A 20735-nucleotide genomic window follows, 5' to 3' on the forward strand; every position below is an offset into this window, starting at 1 on the left:
TGTTAAATTAATTTAAAAAAATCATCTAATGCTTTATGATGGGTTTGATGGTAGAAGTTGCTGACAGGTAACAAGTCCCACTATTTATATTAAGTTTTAATGATGTGGGGTAGAAGTTGCTGATAGGCAATAAATAAGCCCCACTATTTATATTATGTTTTAATAATGGGTTTGATATTAGAAGTTGCTGACAGGCAACAAGTCCCACTATTTATATTACGTTTTAATGGTGTGGGGTAGAAGTTGCTGAAAGGCAATAAATAAGCCCCACTATTTATATTATGTTTTAATAATGGGTTTGATAGTAGAAGTTGCTGACAGGCAACAAGTCCCACTATTTATATTACGTTTTAATGGTGTGGGGTAGAAGTTGCTGAAAGGCAATAAATAAGCCCCACTATTTATATTATGTTTTAATAATGGGTTTGATAGTAGAAGTTGCTGACAGACAACAAGTCCCACTATTTATATTAAGTTTTAATGATGTGGGGTAGAAGTTGCTGATAGTCAATAAATAAGCCCCACTATTTATATTATGTTTTAATAATGGGTTTGATAGTAGAAGTAGCTAACAGGCAATAAGCCCCACTATTTATATCATCTTTTAAATAAAGGTTTGATAGTAGAAGTTGCTGCCTGGCAAAAAGCCCCACTATTTTAGTATATAATGTGCGATCTTTTCACTTATGAGAAAACATTTCAGTTCCAAAACCTAAATTATTTATGGTTTTATATCTAATACTCATAAGTATTATATTACATAAGACAAAAATGTTCCATAATACAAGTTGAAGCGAGAGATTTAAAGATGAAAACAAGTGGTAGATACCTTAAATAATTAGCCCAATCATTTTTGTATAGTATTACCGACGAATAGTTTGTATTATGAAGTTTTAAAAATATTCATAGTATGTTATAAATATAAGGTGTTATTTTCTTCGATTTTCAGTCATGATAAAAAATCTCGAACGAATAATAGGTATCACTGAGGTTCAAATATTGCACCTATAAGTGTGTAAGAGGAATAGATGTAGAAAAACATTTTTTATAAAATTTTAAAAGACTTAATTTGAGCAGTTGCCTGCGGGGAGAAGATTGCCCTGATGATAACCATTTTGAGCAGTAGCCTGCAGGGAAAATATTTTCCTGATGATAGTCATCCTTCCGTAGTAAACACTTATATAGGCAATAGCCTGAAGTGAGAAGATTTCCCTGATGATAGTGATCCTTCCGTAGAAAACACATATATAAAATACTTCTCAGATCACAGAACAAAACAATTTTGAAATAATTCAAGTAGAATAGATGCGATTTATTATCCCTTCAATCCGGAAAATCACCTCCCAGGTGAACCACCCCAATAACCCCCTCAATCTCAACTATTCTGGTTCACTTTGAACCAAAAAGAAAGAAGGTCCTTTTTACCCTTCAACACTACTTTCCCACCTCTCATATCCTAGCCCTTAGCTGTCAAAGTTCACAAATGTCACAAATTCACCACACTTATTAACTACGCCTTTTCAAAACGTTAATGCAATTCGACGAATTCTCATTATTCATGTTACGAGAGCAAGAAAACGTAAAATAGAAGCTATTTATGGTTAAGGTGTTGCAAACTCTATTACATTTGATGACCAACAAATTGACCATAATTTTTAATTTTTGACTATCGAAACTCCGATTCTCGGCTAGATTCACAATTTAATTTAATTGTGTCTGATTATAAACGATATAAGCATAAGTATGCACATTACAAGTAATCATAGAGAATTCTGATGTTTTTTTATGAAATGATTGTACCTATAGGCAAAACAAGCTTAGAATTGATTTCAAACGAGAACAGTTTAAATGACAAATATTTTAAACGGCGCTGATCGCCAATTTGACGGTTATCAAATGTGATGGATTTGGAAACACGATCCTAAATTCAGTATATTAAGACACATATTAAAAATATATAAGCATGATATTATTTTTGAATAATATTTGGTCTTAGTATTTTAGTGTCATTGGTTAAACGTCCAAGTCCGCAAAATTAATTAATAATCAAATTAATTCCATGTTAATCCAACATTCATTATCAAAACATTTAATCTCGTTAATTGCATAAACATCTGACAATCAGTTGTCTCGCTATTTGCTCAGAATCCGTCTTGTGCTTTCTTCTCTGTTATTGTGCTCTTGTAGACAAGACATAATTTAGCCGAAATGTATTCCTGAATATCAGTTCAACGAACCGCAGCTGTAAATCAGTTTCATGAATACTTCCCAACAATTGTATTCCTGAATATCAGTTCAACAAACCCCAGCTGTAAATCAGTTTCATGAATACTTCCCGACAATTGTATTCCTGAATATCAGTTCAACAAACCCCAGCTGTAAATTAGTTTCATGAATACTTCCCGACAATTGTATTCCTGAATATCAGTTCAACAAACCCCAGCTGTAAATCAGTTTCATGAATACTTCCCGACAATTGTATTCCTGAATATCAGTTCAACAAACCCCAGCTGTAAATCAGTTTCATGAATACTTCCCGACAATTGTATTCCTGAATATCAGTTCAACAAACCCCAGCTGTAAATCAGTTTCATGAATACTTCCCGACAATTGTATTCCTGAATATCAGTTCAACAAACCCCAGCTGTAAATCAGTTTCATGAATACTTCCCGACAATTGTATTCCTGAATATCAGTTCAACAAACCCCAGCTGTAAATCAGTTTCATGAATACTTCCCGACAATTGTATTCCTGAATATCAGTTCAACAAACCCCACCTGTAAATCAGTTTCATGAATACTTCCTGACAATTGTATTCGCCAGAGGAGACAAATAATTACTGATCGGAGATGGATGAATACGGGGTGCCACAAATAAAACGCAAATGTTAATAAACATTTTTCTAATTCAATAAAACACATTTCATAATCAACATGTAATTGTTTACAATTGACCACCAAAGTTCAAGCATTGGTTTAATTCCATTCTCCTGAATCCGTTGTGATTACCTTACAATCGTAGCGAATTACCGTCGTCATAATCGTTAAAGCGGTGAGTAGGATAGTTGCAAGAATAGATTTCCGCAAAATTATAGATAGATTTTCTTAATTACTTTTTTTGAACAATAATTGCAATAATTATTTGTACGAAATAATGCTTTGTCATAAGAATGGCATTTACCTTATATATTATAAAATACATATTATAAAACATAAACATTTTGATTTGTTTTTGACCACTTAGTTTTTGATTACACTCAACAGAAGTTCAGAAGTACACTTCCTTCACCAAGAGAATATTAAAACTGACTTTTAATATATACAATATTAAGATTATATATATACACAAATATTATTCGTGAAAGAAGAAGGGGCAATTAACGGATTTCTGAGAAGAACAGAGCGGTTTACTGGAAATCTAGAATAGGACTAAAAGATAAATTTGTTTGATTGCTTAAATGCTTCACAAAAGTTCTTAGGAATATTAATATTATTTTGTAAATTAATTATTATGAACGGAATATGAAGAAATAACACGGTTTACGTTTTTATGTAGGGAATTTACAAAAAACGTTCTTCAAAAAGTCCGCAATTTTTTCTGAACATCGATCGAAACCTTTCAAAGTAACACAACATTTGAAATACGCTCAGTTTAGTTTGAAAAACAGAATCAAACTGTTAAAGATATTTTTAATAATTCTTCACAAGAATGTGTTTACGGTTTTTTGTAGTTTCATTGCAAAACATAAACTATGTTTAACACTCTTCAATATAGTGTACTTACCGTTCCACCCGTTGAAAGGAAGTATGTAATAGATTGAATTTGACAGGTATCATGAAAAACATAAAAATACCAATAAAAACCGACCGATGCAGAAAGTTCGCAGACAAAAAGAAATAAGAAATATTACAAAAGGTTAGGACGTACCTGAATTTTAAGATTTAGTTACAGAACAAAGCTAATGTCACTCTATCAATATATGTATTTACAGTTTACACAATGCTTCACCCTCGTCAAAGTGCTTCCCGACACAACCTTCTTCCCGGGCCCTGTACTTGTATGTATGTACCCAGCACCAGTTCCACAGACACCAAAATAATAAAAATGACGCACTAAGAAAGCCAAATATGTACGTTCCGCTCAACTCACAAACTTCCGCGTATTTGAACAATAACATGCTCGGTGCGGGGTATATTTCGCCCGGGGTGCATATCTTCCTAAAAATGAATTATTCATGGAGCCACCAGAGGGTTAACTTGGTTCATTCGGGGTTTCCATAAAGTAAACAAAATTTGCCTCAAAGTGGATAAGCACAAACATACATGGGATTTTTTCCCACAAAACACGTGTTATCCTTATTCGAAATTATGTTTTCGACATTGCGTAATTTATGATAATATTGTTGTATATCGCTGGAACGAAATCAATATTGTAAATTATACATTTATTTGAGAAGGGCAACATCGAAAAGTTGTTATTTATCAGGCTCTTCAATGTGTTCATTTTCTTAAACGAGTTTGGTTAAAAAATAAATCGCAAAATATAAAAACAAATGTATTTCTCGAATAATATTTATTTTTAAATTATGTGGTTCAGAAATGAAAACCACTTTGAAATGTTAAAACATTATTATTTATATTACTTATTTTCTTAAACGGTAAGATTTGGCGCACAAAAAACGACTTCAAAAAAGTTTACGAAAGTATGTGACGTGTGACATTCGGCATTAGATTAGCATTCCGAAAATAAATAATTTAAAATATGTACCTATTACAAAATATAAAAATAAAATACTTTTAATAATACCGGGTTATTTTCTGCAGCAATCTGGAGATATTTTGAATCCAAACAAATTCGTAGACGATATAATGGTATATTGAAGTTTTATCACAAGATGCATTTAAAGGTTGAAATGCATTTTGTGATACTGACCGTCCGTCTGTAACTCCGGTTCCATGAACTTTAAAGTATCTTTTTAAATTGGAAGTGTTTGAATAGAATTCACACAAGCGATATAATGCATACCGATCTATGTAAATAAAAATGTAAATGTTCGTTTGTTCGAAACCTTAAATCTCCTAATGTTCTTCACCGATTGTTTTCAAATTTTGACACAACGTTGGATTCGAATACGCATATATGTTTATATACCCATATTATATAGATGTCACATGCGACAGGTAACGCTATCTGTTGGACGTAAAAGCAACATGCACTATACAGACAACCTGAGCCACAGCAAGGCGTGGCGGGATACAGCTAGTTATGTAATATAATATTTTTAATAGAAAATTATTGTAAATGCCGTTGTACATTTGTCGAGTATTCAGACTATTGGAAATTTTTACGAGTCTGCCCTAGTATAAATATTTATATGTTTGTTTACGAACCGAAACTTTCACAAGACACGAAGTAACTAACTAACCATCACCGCGTTTCCCGGAAGGGTAGGCAGCGAGAACAGACCGCCAAACAACTCGGTCTTGGCACACACTTCTTACCTCATGCACATTCATACACCGCCTCAAACATACTATTCTATTATTCTGACTCTTGAAATGGCCCGACTCGAGTATCTGATTCACTTGATCGTACCATGTCTTCCTCGGGCATCCCCGATTTCTGCCACCATTCGCATTCGCATCATAAACTCTTCTTACACTTCTTTCTTCATTCATTCGCTCATTCGCTCTACATGCCCAAACTATATAAGCGTCTTTCTTAATCTTACTCATTCCGCTTACATCAGCCTTGCACTCTTAGCGGATCTCCAAATTTCTCACACGATCATACATGGTTTTACCACACACAAGTCTCAGGGATCTCATTTCAACAGCATTCAGTCTACTTTCATCATTTCTCTGATAGTTCCATGCCTCACTTCCAAACATCAGGGTAGGTACTAGCACTCCATGGTGGACTGCTTCTTTGGACAATTTTTTGTTAGCGCCAAATGCGTTCAGTCCTCCATTAATGGAGTTACCAGCATTTACCATTCTTTCAATATCTCTGTCAGCCTGTCATAAAGTAACAATAGTATTATTTCACAAGCATTCCAAGCGACATAGGTACTGTTCAAAGTGAATCTGAACAATTTCCAACAATCTCAGCCGCATCCATTACAACAGATATAGCACAAGCATTATTATCAACTGTCATTCTCAATGTACAAGATGCGCTAGGATATCTTATCCAGTACACAATTCTAACGCAGGTCGAGGCTTGCCTCAATTCTCGTCCTCTCACTCTCTTGTCTAACGACCAGTCTGTCTTACTCCTCTCACCCCAGGTCACTTCCTTATTGGCGAAGCTTTAGGGCCCGTTCCCACTTCCGTTTTCAAATCGGAGACGGGTCCCGTTTTAAAAACGGATGCCCTAGTGGCTGTAGTGTTTATTGTTTTCTTACTTTAAAATATCGATAGCCTTTATTCAGGACAAATGCACTTTCTCAATTTTGTATTTTGATATGTTAAGCTCTCTGAAACTCATTCCAGTAGATGGTTAAAGGAAGTGATAGACATTCTCTTAAGCCATTAAGTGCCCTTGAGGTGATTTTTCATGGTGAAAACGGCGCTATATAAATAATCCAATCATTATTTTTCTAAAATAATTAAAGAACTTTACTTCATCACTTCTCAACTCACCAATTAACACTTGGAAAATTCCTACAGAAAATCATTCGGCTATGATTGGGTGTACCCAAAATTTTCTTTTCACTTTTTTCCTTCTTTTTAATAAGTACAACATGACAACAAGAGCTTCATCGTCGTCCATTGCGCACCATTACTGAAGAATGAGCAAATAACATGTTTTTGTTGAATCGAAAATTATTTTTTTTCGTAGAGTATGGTCCGTTTTTAAAACGGATCCGTTTTTAAAACGGAAGTGTGAACAGGGCCATTGGCCATCCGTTTTTAAAACGGGACCCGCCTCCGATTTGAAAACGGAAGTGGGAACGGGCCCTTAGTCGTTCCGCCTCAACTGCACTTGACTTTAACGAATCCTGGAAAGTAGTCCAGATTTGAACGTGCTACTCATATCGGTTAATATTTTGGCATTTTAGTGACCTAAAGAGTACTATCTCTTTTGAAGGAACTAAATGGAAGAAGAGTACTTCAGATGTCCTGCAGCCAGGATCGCTAGTGCTTCTTTTGGAGGACAACCTACCTCTTCTTCAAGTACACCCTGGCGCAGATGGCATCACACGAACGGCAACTGTCTCTACCGCTAAATATACGGTGACGAGTGCTGCTAATCGTATTTTTGTTCTACCTATTGACTGACATTTGCATCATCATAACTACAACAACATTCACTGCTTCATACAGTGACATTCACCATCAATTTTTTGAAATTCAAATTTGAATAGAAATTCATCTGTCTCTTTGTGTTAACACACTTGATTTGTCAAGGCCGGGAGTATGTTGACTGTTTATAATATTATCGTACTTAATAATAATTAACTTCGTTTCTTGTTTCTTTATGTTTATGTTTAAACTCATTTTTTCTAAATGTCTCTCTATAGATTCTTTCACCTTACATTTCAAGACTGTGTCTCATTTTACCTAATCATTTCGTCTATGCTTAAAAAAGCGAATATGTCAACTCACGTTTAAAACGAAATTGTATTGTATCAATTATTTCCTAAAACCTGACATTCTTTATTTACAGTAAACATCACTTTTGCTAGTTTATCTAACCTTTAATACGCAATTGGTACAACACACAACAACAGTGTGTGTATCTACGCCTTAAATACAAACACTTTCCCATTATAATATTTGAAAACTTGACATTCACTTGAGAATTTGAGGTATACCTCGGAAATGGAACCTCTACCTTATGAGCGTACTGAGCACGTCTCGACCTCTTGCGAACCGCCCTTGAGAGGGCTCGGAATCCAGGTATTCGATATATCGTAAAAACCTCTTTGCTTCGAGGCATGGCAAGGGCAAACACCAAATACTGTTCGTAGTACACTGTTATGTACAAGTATATAGTTCTCTTACTCTCTTATCTCGTCGGTGTGTTATTTAAACGAAGAAGATACTGGAACATTAGATATTAGCGAAATCTTTGATGCCGATATCAAAGGCTAGGTAAGCGTTCTGTTGCTTTCAAGGGAAAAGGAAAATATATCAGGCAGTTAAATTCTAAACTTTAAGGAATTTGATTCACGTCACAGAGACATTGTAGGAATGTGCATAGATGTAAAGGAAGGCATTTGATTTAGCAATGTAGGATTGTAGGTACCATAACTATTTTCGCCATCATCATTTCTGCAGGAATGTTTGTTTAATGTTAATAATAATAATACTAAGCCAATTTTTAAAGTTTAAGTACCCATGTGAAATATCACCCCTAAAACACCCTTGAAGACGTAATGCCGCTGATGTCATATCTTTTGTCTGTATATAATGCTGAACCAAAACGCTTGTAATTAGACGTGTAATAAATATTTAAACTACTTATCTATTCATGTCAAGTATTTAGGTTCGATTTCATATATTTCAAGATCTTATGGGCACTGAAAGTTTCAAGTTGGCAAGCAAGTTGAAAAAACCCAAATATTACCTATACACATATAAAAATACCGGCCTATTAAACACAATAGTAAATTAAGTAAACATGACAGAGCCAAATACCACTTTTTTAAATAAACTTATTACTAGTGTAGGTGGAAGTTTATTCTAGTTTGAGAATGTGCTTCTCTTATTAACTTAATAACTGGATTGTGCTTCCGTTCCTTTAACCAACCAATAGAATATTAATGAATTAATTTAGTTCGAGTGACAGAAGAATTTTTTTATTTAAAATGTTGCCAGAAATACAAGTTTATCACTACCGCACTATTGCAAGAACACTCCTGGGCATAGAATACAGAATTTAGGTAATATCTATGCATGCTTAACACATATATATTTATCTATCTATCTACGGCTAATATAGGTAATCACTGAGGAAATTATTTTCTGAATTTATAAAACTACATCGACAAAAATACTATACATATTTCTACCTCCTGTAATGATGCATGTTAGTTATTAATCATATGATTTAAAGAAAAATGTAAACCTTACAACATGTTAATATTATAAATTAATTTCGATAACGTTATTAATTATTTAATTTTTGTCATTTCTTGAACCATAAAAATAAGTGGTTATTCTGATAATCGATAGCTACGCTATTTAAGGCATCTGTAATTTTATAATCATTTATTTTATTTATTTTTTTTTTTTTTATTTAAATTTTTTTAAAAGAAAGACAAACATTCCCAGGTTACGAATAACCCAACAATGTTTGAAAATCTCCTACTACCACCACAGAAAGCCGAAAATGTTGCTTGTGTTGTGATGGAGGACTTAGCCAGCCGAGGAATCGAACACGGGACGCTCGGGTGAGACCCAAGCGCTATGCCCACTCAACCACTGACCGGTCAAATTATTATATACAAATTATTATACAAATTATATTATGTATTGTTCTGTACAGCAGATTATTGTCATGTCATATTATTATTTGTTTTTGATTAATAAATGATGATATGATTAATATATCTTATTTTTTTCTTTTGTACTTAAACTTATTTTTTTACTTTTTATACTACATTGTTTATTGTTTCTTTACATTGAATCTTTTTTACGTTAGAATTTTTAACCTCACTAGGACAAGCCTGTATTATATAACTATAATACAGGCTTATGTTTTTGTTAATAGCACATGTTTTGACGTTTATATTGAAATAATAACATTTTATTTAAATAATCTTTCTTTTATATAGTTAAATTGGAGTGTCATTTTTTGTCTTCATACTAGAAGGGCAACAAAAAAAATAATATATTTATTTAGTTAAAGAAATTAATTTAAATTTACAGTCATAATAACAATATAATTTACAGAAGAGGATTAAAAAAAATACCATTTATTCAGATATGTTGAATGTTGTTTCCAGAGCACTGAAGACAAGTTCACACATTTTATATATTTACACGTTGTCAATGGTAATGGGGATTCTCGGGTTTGTAAACAGTTTAATATAATATTTTTTATGAAAAGTAAAAAACTACAATTTCGAATGAATTGATATTTCAAGTTTGTATTATTTTGATAATGATTTCCTTTGGGACCAAAGCAGAGGGATGGTGAAGGAAAATCAACAAAATATACCGCACGATTGCACTTGAAGCGCTTCTTCAAAACCTAAATTTACTATGACAAAGCCGGGGATTCGGCCAAATTTATTTTTCGAGACACTTTATTTGTCCTGCAGAAATACCTGCAATCAATACGATCTGTGTTTTGACAAATTGTACCTTTGCTGATAAATATTGGAACATTACTTTACCTAATTACTAATTAACATACCTAAGCGGACACTTTGCCGAATCAGCTGGGATTTGAATACTTAACCTGGAGTTTGGGCTTAGGCTGTACTATCGCGGAAATCTTAGGACCTGCCAATCAGGTCAGAGGTATCGTAGTAACGGTAAACCAATGCACACTGGTACAAAATTTAATGTGTCACAAATACAGCAACAATGACACAACATCTTGTTACCAACTGGATTGATAAAGTAAATGATATATAGAATACGATAATACAAGGAAAATATACAGGAGAAACAAAATTATTTACAAAAATTTAAAATTTGAAATTTTTTGAAGGCTACACGTACATAAAAACAGATACATTTCACAAAAAAATCGATAAATTGAGTTTGAACACCGCCGCATATTGATGCTTCTATGAACTTCATGCCGTAACGATGTAACGAAGGGAAACACTGCAAAAACACTGAAAACACTTAAGATTGGGGAGTTTGAACTAATTTACAAGAACTATTTTGAACCGTGAATACCTGCACATGCACAATTTGGGAGTCGGGTTTAGGTACCGCCGCCCGGGGAACCATTTATTGGGTAACCAATACCTAATATAATTGCAGGGGTGCCCGGGTTCATCGGGTGGGTGTGTTTAGAATGCGCTTGCCTACCAGATGGGTGGCGTGCCAGATCGAGATGCGATTCTGCCAAAAATTGCCAAAATTTTACTGTTTTGACTAAAGCATGGGTAAAAATGTTATATTTACTCGTATTTTTTGTTGACTATGAAGAATAAATAAAAATAAAATTACATGTGAAAACGCAATTTACGTAAAAATTATGCGCTTTCTATTACTTTTTAATAATAATATGTATACTTCCACCTGGCGACCTTTTTAAATTTAAATTTAAAACGAACCGATTTTACTCTGCAACAGGCATCTTCACACTGATACATGTAAGATGTATTATGCTGATAAGATGACCGTAGCAGGTTGAAACCGGTCCGGTCAAAAACAATCAAATTTGAAAGTTTAAAATAACAATGGAAATTTTATTAGATTGCTACTATTAAGAGCATCAATAGAGAAAATAATTTATTCGTGGACAGACACACACAGATGACAAAAATCTTTTAAGAAAAATGCAACTTACATGGAACGTCGCCGTCGCTAAATGAGTAATAATTAATTATAAACGTACTTTGTGACACCGCCCATGTTTCTCTGTGTTAGTTCCATTGAATTTGTTACGAAGACTTTGTAACGCCGACTTCAAAACAATGAAATGTCACGGGTGCGATCGAACTCGATCATGTAATATTCTGAAAGTTTGCAACAGTGACTAACAGTGGGGGCTAGCAGGAACACATACGGAAAGGGAGATAACATCGCTTTTCATGGTGTTTCCAAAGTTAGCATCAAATCTCCAATCACGTTGCTCGTCCACATGACAACTTCATATTTAGAGTTTTTATATTGAATTATGTCAAATGAAGATAGACTTTGGAAGTTTTGTTTTTTGTGTTGCTTTTAATTTTTACCGTCACAAAAGATACATTTAATTGGATTTTGTAAAGTTATATCAGAAATTACTCATAAAAATAGATGAAACATTCTAAAACGGCGAATAAAGTTATTTAGTTTTTGTACCTACTGTGTCGTTTACTACTCAAACTTTCAGACATAGGTCACAACTTTCAAGTAGTGAAAATTTATATCAGAAATTACTCATAAAAAATAGATGAAACATTCTGAAACGGCGAATAAAGTTATTTTGTTTATGTACCTACTGTGTCGTTTACTACTCAAACTTTCAGACATAGGTCACAACTTTCAAGTAGTGAAAAATTAACATTTTTAAATGTTGTAATAGAGTCAAAATATGCACAATAGATAATATTTTGTCGAAATAACAATAGATTTATGAATAATTTTGCTGCCGGAGCTATAGACTATATTATACCGATGAACCGAACGTCCCAAAGGGTGAAAATCCTTTTTTTATTTATTTTTGAAATTCAAAAGTTAAGACGAAAAAAATTAACTTGGGAAAAGAGTTGAGTGAAAAAAATACCTTGAACCTCACAATTTTCCTGAAAACCTTGGGCCAGAACTTTGGGAAGATTAAACTACATATACCTAATTATAATTAATATTGATCTACGGAAGCGCTAGCAAACTGAACTTTTAGCATGAACAGAGTAAAAAGTCAGTTATTCTTCCCCTAGCCGAGGGGGGACCGTCGGCCGCGGTCGAAACTTTGGAAATCGGGGTGGTTTTGTGAACCGACAGACACGGCGCTGTTTTGTCGGGATCTTTCCTCTGACGCACTTCTGTTCCCCTACTTCTTGTAATGTCTTACTCACCCTTCGTTTCTTTTCTGCTTTCTTTCACAGCTCTGCCATCTTTAAAATCCGCTTAATTTAACCTAATGCAAGTGAATGTGCAATAAAAACTGCACTCGGAAAGCTTTCGTTTGATAAATCTGATTTAGACGTCATTTCGTTCACGCTAATGTTGCCCCGAATTGTGAGCTTTATTCAATTTACGGAATAAAAGGTCTTTTCATATCGAAACTTTTTAGCTTTGTTTTATGAGGAACATAACAAAAACGATTTTGTAACTCGCCTACGTTCTGCATATTTTATTAGAAATTGAAACATAAAAAAATAAATGGGTAATTCGGACGTTATGCTCTGGCGAGATTTATTCTGTTTTGGATGGGTCTAAAATATGTAAATAATCCAAGGCTTTAGGCAGGCAAGTATTTAGTTACATTTATTTTATTTTTTATTAAAATATTTCCAGAAGTTACGAGGTCTAGCGCTATGTTTTCGAAAATTTCGTTACTTTGACTTTAATCGTATAGAAACGACAATATTTGCAATTGCGTGTTTTCTTATTTGTTCATGGGTTCAATATTTGAATATCTCTAATAAGTTCACACGATATTGATACGATCTTAAATATACGATATATACGATCTAAAAGCAATTTTCCTGCCTAAAAAACTGTACATTTTCAAGCAACCGCCGGCTCACCAATCATAGTTGCTACAATGGTAGACTGATTTTCTGCTTTAGATTTAATAATACATTAAAACTATTTTGAGTACTTTGTTATTAATACAAAAACACCGAAAGATCTCAGCTATTCCAAGTAAAGATAAAAGAGATAGGTTTAAACTACACCAATCCGTGCAGTAAAACAGTAATGCATATCTTCGCCAGAACCTTTGTATTTATGTCAACATCCAACCGAAATCAAACAAATAAATGTAAATAATATGAATTTACTGTAATAAATAACAGCTCTGTTTGCAAAGTTCCCTGGTTCTGTTTATGTCGACATAAATCAACGAGTTTTCTCATTGTGCTCCCTTTGCTTTGAGAAAACTGAATGTTATTCTTCCTCCCTATCCCTTTTTGATGGTTAACTTTTAATACAAACAAATAAAATTATCAAGACAAGTTTTGAAAGTCCCTATCTCATGTCATATGAATATTATTTTTATATTAAGGTTATTTATGTCGTTAACGTCGAAAAAAGCCTATGAAATTGTACTCTTTTTTAGGGTAACTTATTCCGTTAACGTCGAAAACAGCTTCTAAAATGGTACATTTTTATATTAAGGTTACTTATAACGTTAATGTCGAAAACAGCCTTTAAAACGGCACATTTTTACATTAAGGTTACTTATGTCGTTAACATCGAAAACAGCCTCTGAAAAAAAAAAGGTTTTTTTTACTAATTTAGAACGTTTAGAAGGACTATTAAATAAATATATTTTATTGCTTTGATGAAGATTGAAAATGATAACATATTTTTATTATTTGATGGCCAGTAAAATTACAATCAATGGGAAAATTTGTGGAGATTCATAATGTATTAAGTTTCGGAAAAATAATATTATTTTCCATAATTGTAATTTCAAAAAACCATGTTGTAGGTAGTATTACAATGATCTATGCATGATTTTCCCAACTATTACATACCTGTTCGATAATGTCTGGAGGTTAATCAGGTTCAAAATTCAAGAATACTTATGAAACAAAAGGTTTAAATAAAATGCCAATTAATTTTAAGACTTTAATAACAACTACAAAATTTTGAGAGAACGTATTCAATTTGATAATAGATCTCGAACAGATAATATCAGTCACGTGTACTAACTACTTCAATAAAATGTCAATCCATTTCACATCCAGTTTATTTCAAAAAATCCGTTCAGAATACGTTCAATAACACGTCTAATAGTAACAAAATGCACACACAACTGAAAAACAGATACGTGTTTGTTCAGAGCGGGGACAGTTACTATAGTAAACTGAGGTCTTGTGAGGGCAGCGACACGATTTGGTGGCGAGATAACCGGACCTCGTTTTACTACGATAGAACTAAAATATACATACGTTGTTAGGAGGATAGCGGATGGTTTTTAAAAATATACGTTCCTTCAAAAAGAATTGTTGTTTTACGGTTGTTGGTTGGTTGTTATTATTATTCGTTATTATTTCCATCGTCAGACGCTTTATTTATATTGTAGTTGAATATTTCATGATTATAAATTAACCAGCGTTTTTAAGGTGATATTACATACCACCTTATCGCAGAAATATAAAAAAAACAAACAAAGTAACAGATAAACTGATAAATAGTATTGGGTACCAACGTTGACACACATTATCATGGGTATTTTTCTACGAGTAAGACTCTAGACTCTAAGAGTAAGGCTAAGACCATGCTTGAATTTATTTTGTATAACAATTTGGAACAAACGAAATGACATCCTGTCATTAGTTAAAAAAAAATAGTTCATAATAAACAAATAAAATCCAGACTGCTTTCCAGAACCACCAAGGTATTAGTGTACAAAATACTAATTAGACCAGTGCTTACGTACGCAGCCGAGACGTGGGTTCTAACTAAGAAGAATGAGCAAGCACTGGACGTTTTTGAAAGGAAAATTTTGAGGCGCATCTTCGGACCGGTCCCAGAAAATGGATTTTGGCGCAGACGTTATAACAATGAGCTCTATACTCTGTTTAAGGAGCTAAACGTCACAAAGTTCATAAAACTGGGAAGACTTTGGTGGCTAGGTCATGTGGAGAGAATGACCGAGCATCAAGAACCAAAGTCCCTGCTGAGCTCAAGACCGATAGGGAGAAGGAGCCTGGGAAGGCCAAGGTTAAGATGGAGCGACAACGTCCTCAAAGATTTGTCTGCCTTGGAGCTTCGAAACTGGAGAGAGCTGGCGCGGGACCGAGATGAGTGGAGGAAGACTCTTGAATAGGCCTAGACCCACCAGGGGTTGAGGAGCCAAAAGTGATGATGATGATGAATTTTAACAAAGGAGCAAGTTTTACAAAAAATGTGCGTTTACCAAAAAAACCTGTTAAAATATTAAATCAAATGCCAGAGCTCACAGATCGAGGGTTTTAACTACTTCCGAAAATCGATTTCTCCTTTATAGTCAAGATACACCCTTGAAACTATGTTTGAAATATGGAAACTACTTGAAAGTTCCCCGGTTACGGAATGCAATGCCTCTCCACAGCCTTAATGGAACAACCCCCACAGGGAGGTGGGAGAACTTTGACAAGACTTCAAGAGTCCCCCAAATTGATACATCGAGATGGCAAATAAAGCATTAAGACACGAAAGCAGATTTATCCGAGTATTCTCTGCATTATTTATTATATTATTGTCTAACTAATAAACAATCACGTTAGATACGATGAACTATCTGCAACTCTGTCTTTGCACACACTTCTTGCTTTATTCACATTGTACCAAATATATTCTTCAGTGTTTCTGAATCTTGACATGAAGCTACTCAAGTATTAAGTCCCCGACTTCTTGCGACATATCTTGCATGCATTATGTTTACGTCAATCTTGCATTCTCTGCGAATCTCCACATCTTAAAAACGGTCACAAATACAACTCGGAGACGCATTCCCACAAAATTAATATTAATTTTATCCTACGATCATTTCTAAATACGATTTAGTGTTGGTTTTATCTGAATTTAATCAATGTCATTTGTGAAATTCTAAAAACACTAATAGATAAATTTAAAAATTATTTTTAGGCTACAAAATTATTTCACCAAATCACACGGTTTCACTTCGGGGAATTAAATGAATAAAATTTCAATGAAAGCATTTAGCCATGGAAACTGATTTAATGAGATTTCGATAAAAAAATTACATATACCTAAAGAAAATCTACTAAGCATTACAAATAATGCCTTCGAAAGATTATACCAATAAGTTTCATATTGAAGTAATTTTTACACAAAAAAACTACTTTTAAAATAGCTTCAGTAGTCAGTGTGGAGAAAATAATTTAGTAAAAGAAGAAAATCCATTTGTATGCGGTCTGAAACACCGATAATTGGTAGTCATTTTAGGCCTTACTGCAAGTCAGTTGGCAGCGCCCCGCCGTTACTCCACCGCGTGGCAACAGGCCATGGAATACTAACCTACGCCCGGCGTTACACGGACATTTAAGACAGGCTACAGATTATCACGGACTCCTCGGGATTACATCTCGGACATGCGCTCCTCACGCGCCCAGACCCTGCGATACTTTCGCCGGTCTGCGCCTCGGCCCCGCGACATCGTCGCCGGCCTGCATATCCCGCACATCTGCCGACCATGTCCATCATACCTTCGGCTATCCTGTGTTTCGCACTGGAGTACCCAGAAGACTCCCCGTCATCCCCAGTGCTGAATACATCCTTAAGTCCGGTCTCCACCAACACGGTGTCGAGCCAATGACTTTACCGCCTCGACCACTTCACCGCCGTCATCGCCGCTTACACCTGGTGTCATCGTCATCGGTCCGGACTCATCTAACAACTGCGCTACTGACTCACTCAAAATAAATGCTGTGAAATCACAACCACCATATTTCACTGTCTTATTACCACATCCCCAAAATTATATGGAAAACTATTTATTTTTAACTATTGAAATAAATAAATGTGAAAATAGGTGTAACAAAACTCTTGCAGAGCTAGTTGATAAATCGAATGTTTAATGATTTAAAAAATATCAAAGCGAAAATATAAACTTAGATATGTACAATAATTACAACATTTATAACGATTACTAAAATAGCAGCATTAAAATTGAAATTTTACGGATCATCGAATTCCACAAATAAATGTAAATTGAAGAGAGCTATTGACAGCAGTTAGTAATTAATTCAAGGCGAATAAAGAAAAATAAATATAACCATTAACATTTAATTCATCTAAAAATATAACACCACAAAATGCATAATTATTATATATCTGTTACCTAAAACAAAAATCTTAAAATCGTTAAAAAAAATATTTATTACTGTTTCGATAGCTCTTGAAAAAACTTAAGCGTCTGTGTCGGGTGCAAATTGATCGATATGGGAAAAATAACGGGAATGGGAATTTGAGGATGCCACCAGAATTAAAGGAAAGTCCTACCTTGTACTGGTATCTCCTTACAGCTTCCGTGATGGCACCAATCTCACACAGTATTAATCTATTTCCGTCACTAGGTATCGACCACGAAAGAAATGTCCAATGAAATGTGACCCGAGACGCGTATCGGTAGGTGGTAGAAATTGTACTAGCGAGCGCCGGGGACCAAATCCCTATATCCCGATGGCAAGGTGGGAACAATAGGATGTAGGTAATAAATAATTATAATTTCTTCGCATTATGCCCGAACATATACCGCCCGCCAAAATTAACAATTTTTCAATAACCATCGAAACTGGTCGAACCCGAAAAAAAAATAAAAACAAATAAGCTACATGAAAACAGTAGGTATATGAAAAGAAACTTAATCCTAACAGTTAGTCTATTACTTACAAACTAGATGCACGCGAAACTAAAAATACACGTGCAAAATACAAAAAAAAGTATATACGAACGTTACTATTTAGTCTATGGGTAAAAGGCAAAGCTTTGTCACAGGCCGTAGATATACCCCGTCGTTGGTTTGAACTGAGGCTACTCTGACGACCCCGTCCGAACCTGGTTTCACCTCCTTTATCCTGCCGAGCGGCCATTTTAAAGGAGGACTCCTGGTATCCCTAATGACTACCAGGTCATTTACTTGGAGGTTACGTGTAGCCTTGTACCATTTAACGCGATTTTGTAACTCTTGTAAGTACTCGGTATTCCAGCGCTGCCAAAAATGTTGCGTGATTTTCTGCAGGTGTTCCCAGCGATTGAGTCGGTTGGTCTTAACCTCGGAATAATTATATTCGGGAATTGAAATTAGCGGTTCACCTATTAAGAAATGACCTGGAGTGAGAGCTTGAATGTCTTCAGGGTCTGATGATAAGGAACACAGCGGTCGCGAGTTTAGTATGGCCTCAATCTTGGTTAAAATAGTAGTAAACTCCTCGTACGTTAACGAACTATCTCCTAATACCCTCTTTAGATGATTCTTTACCACTCTTATGTTACCTTCCCATAGTCCCCCGAAGTGGGGACTGGAAGGAGGATTAAAATTCCATACTATTCCCCTTTCCGAACATGTGCGCATTATAAGTTCATCATCACGACATTTATTTAAGAATTTTTGTGCTCCAATCAAATGGCGTTTAGCCCCAACGAAATTTGTACCACAATCAGAATAAATGGCTTGACAGATACCCCGTCTTGAAACGAATCTATTAAGTGTAGCGATAAAGGCCTCAGACGAAAGATCCGAGAGTACCTCGAGATGTATCGCCTTCGTTGACATGCAAACAAAAATCGCAAAGTAAGCCTTGTATGTTTTAGCCCCTCTGCGTTTTCCTTCCTTTATGGTATATGGGCCCGCTAAATCCACCCCTACACAACTGAATACGCGACTCGGTGTGACACGAGCTTCTGGCAGACTGGCCATGAGAGGAGTTGCTGGTAAGGCTCGCAATCGTGCGCATCTCACACATTTTGAGACTAAATTCTTTATTTTATTGCGGGCAAATATAATCCAGTAATTTTGCTGAATCAGGAACTGCAAGGTTCGTGATCCGGCATGCAAATATATATTATGGTAATATAATATAAGAAGCTCAGCTATTTTACTATTCTTCGCAAGGATTATTGGAAACTTAGTATTGTAATTTAAACGAGAATTGCAGAGCCGCCCGCCAACGCGAAGTAAATTCTCGTTGTCAATGAAAACATTTAATTTTTGAAAAGCCACTGTGGTCACCCCATCTCCTTTGAGCTTTCGGAATTCAGCAGAAAAATGAAACTGTTGATCGCATTTTAACAAGACCATAGTCGCGTGGTTTATTTCTGAGCAGGTTAGAATTCCACGCTTACAACCGCTCTTGCTCTGTTGCCTAGCATTGTTTATGAATCTGAGGGACCACGCAACCACGTTCACGAGACGTGTCCACGATGAAAACCGGAAAAATCCTAGGCCCTTAAAATAGTCATGCGGCTCATGAACCGTTGAGACGTGAGACTTTACCTCTGGCAATTGTTCAACCTTTAATGTTTCCGGTAAAGCTAACGGCCACTTCTGTAACGACTGAACTAGCCACGGAGGGCCTTGAAACCATAATTCATTATCTATTATTTGAGGCGGATATAAACCGCGAGAAGCTAAATCTGCTGGATTCTCCTTTGAAACAACGTGATACCACCTTGCGTCCTCGACTTGATCGAGTATTTTAATTACGCGGTTCGCGACAAATGTTTTTAAGGTATGAGGAGGTGCCTTAATCCATGATAAAACAATTGTAGAATCCGAAAATAATATTATATCTGTAATTGGTATAAGAGTTTCAATCGACGATTTCGTCATTTTTATCAGTTTCGAAAGCAGATGAGCTCCCAGGAGCTCAAGGCGCGGTATTGACAATGTCTTCAGTGGCGCAACTTTAGATTTACTAGTAAGTAATGTCACTTTAGGGTGTGCTTCCTTCGTAACCAAATATACACAAGCAGCATAACCCAACTCACTAGCATCTGAAAATCCTACTAAAATACAGTTTGACTGTTTAATTGTATTGCAATGTCTAGGTATTTGTAAAAAACGTAACGATGGTAATCCATTTAAGAAATTTTGCCACAAAATGATAATATTTTCAGGGAGCGAGTCATCCCAACCTATCTTGATTTTCCATATTTCTTGCAAAAGGCATTTTACTTTGAAAACCACAGGGGTTATTAATCCAATAGGATCGAATATGCGAGCAACACAGCTTAGTATTGCACGCTTTGAAAATACCGTTAACTTTTCTTCCACGGAGTATGAAAAGGTATCCTTTTCTGGATCCCAAATTAAGCCTAAAATTTTTAACGAACCAGATGTTTCATCATTAAATACAACCTGACCACTTGAGTGGATCCGATGTTCACTCGGGATGTCCTTTAATACCGGCAGCGAATTACTCATCCATTTTCTTAAT

General features: G+C 35.0%; 1 protein-coding gene across 4 annotated transcripts in view; it reads right to left on the reverse strand.

The window, feature by feature from the left end:
* The window catches only part of IRSp53 (Insulin receptor substrate 53 kDa), a 554295-nt gene that overhangs the window by 248303 nt on the left and 285257 nt on the right, over nt 1-20735 (reverse strand). The window lies entirely within an intron of this gene.

The sequence above is a fragment of the Hesperophylax consimilis genome, chromosome 12 (assembly GCF_061612785.1).
Source record: "Hesperophylax consimilis isolate HC1 chromosome 12, BYU_Hcon_1.0, whole genome shotgun sequence".
In the NCBI taxonomy this organism is placed as follows: domain Eukaryota; kingdom Metazoa; phylum Arthropoda; class Insecta; order Trichoptera; family Limnephilidae; genus Hesperophylax; species Hesperophylax consimilis.